Here is a 6,758-nt window from a genome sequence, read left to right on the forward strand (position 1 = left end):
CGTGGAAGTATGTGTGTTGGGAGTACAATGCTCTCATTTTGCGTGACTCTGTTTTTAAGCCAAGGGCTATATTTGTGTGGGTTTGAATAATCGTTTTGTGTAATCGGGCCTAAGCCTTGGAAACTTGTAAACCCTTGGGGGGTATCTATTTGTGTATTTATTTGGTTTTGGATTAAATGTATAATCGCATTGAGTAATTAATTGTATCATGTAATGCAAGTGTGGAGAATTATTTTTGTTTTCCTTTAAGGAGCCATGTGTTATCATTTGGGCATAGGAAATTAGGGCGTTACAATTTCAAATGGGCAAGACTCTCTCATTCGGACTCTGTTTTAGGTCGTTCTTGTATCCAAATCGAAGCCCTGGAAACAACCTTTCCAATGGTTCTAGCATCACACCCAAATTCAAAGTGTGGAAAAAAATAAAAGAGTAAAAGAGTGAAGGTTGTTCATAGGAAAATTATTTGAATCAAAGTTTTTGGTCCAATCTTACTTTGCCATCATATTACCACTTCAATCAATGTCCCAAAATAAAACAAGGAGGCCCCAAATACAATAATAAAAATGTCAAGAGCAACTCCACTAGTCCTAAAAATTCAAACTCAACCAGGCAGACTGCTCGAGCGTCCAATCTTACGCTCGAGCGAGCGGACTAACAAAGCCGACCACTCGAGTGACCACTCCTGTGCTCGAATAGAAATTCACAACTCTCAGAATCTCGAACAGACTGCAAAAGTACTGGGAGCCTTACAAGACCGCTCGAGTGTCAACTCTTGCGCTCGAGCGGATGGAAAAATTCTGGAGTGTTACAAGTACCATCTTTAGTGTCCGTGGTTGTGTTATTCTGGAAATCATTAATACCTATATAAGATAACTGTATAAAGTCATAATGAGAAAGACTAATTGTTATAGTCGAAGAATAAAATAAAAAGTCTATGATAATCTTTACACTGCAAAACTGCTGTGGGAGCCGAATAATTGGCAATGCCGAGAAGAGCGTACTCTGCAGAACAAACACTGTTCGGCGTTATCCGGCGCGTTCAGGAGGCCGAATACAATAGATAGGCCGGATAAGCGTAAATCCATGGAGCCGAATATGAGAGAGGACAATGAGTAACGAGTAGGCCCTGGCCCCGAGGCCCAGTAAACGAGTATAAATACAGGAACTACAGATAAAGGGAAGGAGGAAAAAGAAGGGTAAGAATCTCCTTGTTTAACTTAGAATACAAGTAACCTAGAGCTTGAGACTGACTTGTCCGTCGGTGTGCTAATTCTGGCACCCACGTCGGAGTGTTTATTTCCTTTCAGGTGACTATCTGAGGACCCCTAGCGTCTCCCAGGATTCGAAGGTATTTCCAAACCACTTCCCCACAATTGGCGCCGTCTGTGGGAATACTTGAATACATCCATGGAAGGCGTAACCGAAGATCCTCCAGTAGCCACTGACGGGATTACACAGAGGGATGACCTTACTCCAAAAAATATGCTCGGAAAGGAAACCATCGCTGCAAGATGCGCTTTGAACTTCAACTCACCAACGACTTCAACGCAAGAGACAATGCAAGCAATTATGGAACAAGCAAAGCAGAATGAACAGAGGCTGGAGAATATGATCGCTGAAAATGAACATCTCCGTCAAGATTTGGCCTTGGAAGTAGCGAAATCCAGAGAAGCCGCGCACCAAGATCCCGAACGACCTCCGAGGGCAGGTGAACAACGACCTCGAGCCCGACCAAGGGACATCGATAGTGACTCCAACTCATTATCCACAGAGCCAGACAAGAAGGGACAATCCGAAACCTCCAGCTCCTCCGAAAAAAGTCTACAAACAAGAAATAAGCGTAGGAGAAACAGTTCGGATGAAGAAGATCAGCACGATCCCTTTGTCCGACGGATTGCAAGGGCAATTTTGCCCAAGAAGTTCAAAGCTCTGTCATTTACCCTCTACGATGGAAAATCAGACCCCACCGATCACATCCGTCACTACAAGCAAGCCATGACATTGCATGCAAACAACGAGGCCCTCATGTGCCGAATATTCCCCAGCAGCTTGGGACCTCTAACAGTCAGGTGGTATTACAAACTGGAGCCGGCTTCGGTCAAAAGCTTCCATCAATTACAGAAGTCCTTCAGGGCCAGATTTATCACCAACAAGGTCCAGCCAAAACAAGCAGACTCTCTCTGGGCGATGCAAATTCAACCTGAAGAAACACTGAGAGCGTATTCGGCGCGTTATTGGGAATGCTTTAATCTTGTTGACAATGCTTGCAACGACTCCATGGCCATCACCGCCTTCAAAATGGGATTGCAACCAGACAGTGCCCTTCACAGTTCCTAGACCAGAAGACCCCCCAAAACGGTCTGGGGGTTGATGAAGAAAGCTGAAGAATACTGCAAGGTAGAGGACGATGCCTTGTGGGTTAAAGCCGGACGCATATCCAGTAAAACGGCCTCCCCTGAAATTGCTCAGCCAATAAGTTCCGTACCGCCTCAAAGCCCAGAACCACGGCAGTGGGGTAAATGAGATAAAAGGCGAGATTCTCGCCGATCGAACAATCAGTGCTCTCATCGAACGAATGAACAACTACAAGTCGACAGCAGGCGCACGAGACGTACCGACAAAAATATACGGAACTGACAGAGTCGATCAATGCAGTAATGTCCAAAATCCAACATCTCCCGTTCTTCAAATGGCCGTCGAAGATGGTAGGCCCACCTGACACACGAAGGCGAGATAAGCGCTGCGAGTATCACAAAGATTATGGCCACGAAACTGAAAGTTGCTACGCATTAAAGGATCACCTGGAGGAACTGGTGCAAGATGGCCAGCTGCAACAGTACGTAAGAAAAGGCAGCCCAACCAAGGCACTAGCCTTAAGACAAGATTCACCTCTACTTGGCGTGATCCATATGACACACAGCCTGCCAGCACCTTTAACTGTGCACACAAATCAATCGCATCCAGTCCCCGAGAGCAACATACTCCAACTAAACAGCCTAAAAAAGCTCCGAGTATTGCCTTCAACGATTCTGATCTTGTCGGCATGACAATCTCCCACATTGATCCGTTGATCATCAGATTACGCGTAAACCAGTTTACCGTCGAACGCATTCTCGTAGATCCAGGGAGTACGTCGGAGGTTATGTATTGTGAGACCCTCATCAAACTCGGCTTCAGTGAGTCAGATATGTCTTCGGCGCCATATCCGTTATTCGGCTTCAACACGAATCCAGAGTACCCGTTGGGGAAGATCACACTACCCGTTCGAGCAGGCTCCAGAACAGTCAAGGTTGAATTCTTGGTTGTAAAGCTTCCTTCGCCGTATAATGTCATCATGGGGCGAACCTGGTTGCATATCATGCAGGCCGTGCCAAGCACCTATCATCAGCTTATGCGCTTCCCGACAGCCCGTGGCATTGAAGAGATCCGTGGCTACCGGCAGTCAACATGAACAGTTTTATGAAAGTTCTGTCACTGACCCGACTTGTGGGCTTTGATACTTGTATTTAGCTGACTTTTGCAATGAAAAGTCTCATCTTTTTCCATCGTGCAATTCACTTCCCATTATAGTGTCAATAAGTCTCCGGATTCGGAGCACCCTTCGTGGATATCATGATCGGCTCAAATAAGCCTCCAGATTCGGAGCGCCCTACGGTGCATGACACCTTAAGGCCGATTAAGCCTCCGAATTTGGAGCGCCCTTCGGTGCATGACACCTTAGGGCCGATTAAGCTTCCGGATTCAGAGCGCCGTTCGGTGCATGACACCTTAGGGCTGATTAAGTCTCCGGATTCGGAGCGCCCTTCGTGGATATCACGATTGGCTCAAATAAGCCTCCAGATTCAGAGCGCCCTTTGGTGCATGACACCTCAGGGCCGATTAAGCCTCCAGATTCGGAGCCCCCTTCGGTGCAAAACACGTTGGGGCCAATTAAGTCTCCAGATTCGGAGCGCCCTTCGTGGATATCACGATTGGCTCAAATAAACCTCCAGATTCGGAGCGCCCTACGGTGCATGACACCTTAGGGCCGATTAAGCCTCCGGATTCGGAGCGCCCTTCGATGCATGACACCTTAGGGCCGATTAAGCCTCCGGATTCAGAGCCCCGTTCGGTGCAAAACACGTTGGGGCCGACTAAGTCTCCAAATTCGGAGCGCCCATCGTGGATATCACGATTGGCTCAAATAAGCCTTCGAATTCAGAGCGCCCTTCGGTGCATGACACCTTAGGGCCGATTAAGCCTCCGAATTCGGAGCCCCCTTCGGTGCAAAACACATTGGGGCCGATTAAGTCTCTGAATTTGAAGCGCCCTTCGTCGATATCACGATTGGCTCAAATAAGCCTCCGGATTCGGAGCGCCCGTCGGTGCATGACACCTCAGGGCCGATTAAGCCTCCGGATTTGGAGCCCCCTTCGGTGCAAAACACGTTAGGGCCGATTAAGTCTCCGAATTCGGAGCGCCCTTCGTGGATATCACGATTGGCTCAAATAAGCCTCCAGATTCGGAGCCCCTTCTGCAAATCATATCCCCATTGAGCTCCTAAAGCTCGCACGCACAGGCTGATTCATTACGTCTGTTGGCCAAGTACCTAAGCTGAGCCAAATCAGACTATAATTGAACGCAATGCCATTCGTCAACTTAGTGAATTGGGCACATCTTATGGACCCCTTGTTACATACAAAAATTATTACACAAACTACAAGTCCGCATGAACGAAACAAAATATGCCAATATGCGAAATGAGGTGCCTAATTGAATATATAAAAACGCCCAGAACAAGGCACAAACGTTCGAAATGAAACATTTTATTTGATTAAAACAGTGTTACATAAACGTAACCCGCATTTGAACATTACAAATATCCATTTTCAACCTCAAAAGCGAAAAAGGGGAAAAGACGCGTTGGTAAAGCGGCAGCGCCAAATCAACGCTCGTCGCCCGGAAGTCCTCCACAGCTTGCAATGCCTTGAGCCAACTGTGCCCAAGCCCATGACTTGCACATTGCCAAACTTCCCCTGATACCATTGACAATGTCAAGGTAAAGATCCAGGACAAGGAAGGATAAAATCAACGGTTGTTGTCTCTCCTTTCAGGGCGATCTGCTTCGACGACTTGAAGATTCAAGCCATCTTTTGGATGCCCTACCTCCCATATGGGTGGGTTCTCTGCTGCGACACATTGCAACACCAAGCTCGACCGAAATTTGAGCTTCTCTAACTAACACCCCCACTTGTCTCACCCCACATAACAAGTGATGAGGAATCAAGCGTGTTTATTTGAGCGAGGCACCCACTCCTTTTATTTTCAATACTGGTAGCGATCTCGAGGCCCCAATCCCGAGGCAATTTCATTAACGCTAAACTCCATGAGACGAACGTCGGTCGACATTCACCACTGCCTAGTTATCCAAACAACTTTTTGAAGCACATGCACTGGCTGGGCAAGGATAGAATTATCAATCCAACCGGCCAATCATCCAGGCCCCGAGCCGGGACGAATTTGCCACAGCCACTCCACTCACTGGTTTTCGGCTTCCTCAAGCTACAATGACCTAGTTATCTAGACGACGATCACAGATAAATGGCCTAGTTACAAATGGCCCAATTACAATGGCCTCATTCAAGACTAAACGGCTATCACATATGGGCCGACCTTGCCTATAAACCGCCGTATCACTGGACATTTAACAGATACTCGGGTCGATCAATGCTTATACATTCATTCACACATTTATGCAATAAAATGAAACACGTATATGCCGAATACGAACTGTAACAAAATATTTATAAATAGAACATTTTTATTCAATCAAACAATAAATTACATAGTTTTGAACGTGATCTGCATTTCATCCTTACAATGAGTATCCTTATACGGCGTCACCCTCATCCTCACTCTTCTCGACTTCAAAAGCAAAAAATGAAAAATGTTTACTCTGGTAGAGTGGCTATGCCGAATCAATGCCCGACGCTCGAAGAACTTCCGCGGCTTGAGATGCCTTGATCCAACCATGCCTAAATCCACGATTTTCACATCGGCAAACCTCTTTGGCAAGCTTCTCTTTGGTCTTTTCGATTCCAACTTTTCGGCCTTCATGAAAACCTTTTTCATAGGCCCTCCCCTTCGCAGACTCCATTGCGAACATACTCGCCGTCTCACGATCGGCGAGCACGATACTGATGAGCCGCTGGGTAACCCTTTCTTCCACGATTAGGTTTCCCTGCCCGGCGGGTTGTGCTTGAGCCGCCCTGGCCTTCCTTAACTCACGCTCAGCCGCCACCGCATGAGCTTCCAAACTTCGAATACGTTCCTCCCTCCTCTCCATTTCTCGGCGAGCAGCGCGCAGCTGCATGCCAATTTCATAGGCAGTGTAAAGCCCCTTCACCGCCCTGTGAATGCCTTCACGAAATACTTCGTAGTCTTGTCGACCTACCATTGACTGTTGAACCTCAGGAGGAAAAATTTGTCGAGCAAACTCGACCGCTACGTTTGGGTCTTGAACGATCGATTCTGCCTCTATCATGGGTTTATTCCCCACAAATACCGCAAAGCTTAATGGGCACGGATTCGCGTCAGATCCCCTTTCAACTCGGGGTTGCGGAGATCTGCCCTACGACTGCTTGTCCTGCCTGGGCGACCTGCTTCGACGTCGAGGAGATTGACGCCTCTCTCGATCCCTAGAACTCCTACTTCCTATGCGCGAAGGTTCACCACCTCGATTCATATCTCCACCCAGCTCAGCTAGCGTCCTCGCTTTC

Source organism: Camellia sinensis, chromosome 2, assembly GCF_055761805.1.
Source record: "Camellia sinensis isolate YWXY chromosome 2, ASM5576180v1, whole genome shotgun sequence".
NCBI classification, from domain to species: domain Eukaryota; kingdom Viridiplantae; phylum Streptophyta; class Magnoliopsida; order Ericales; family Theaceae; genus Camellia; species Camellia sinensis.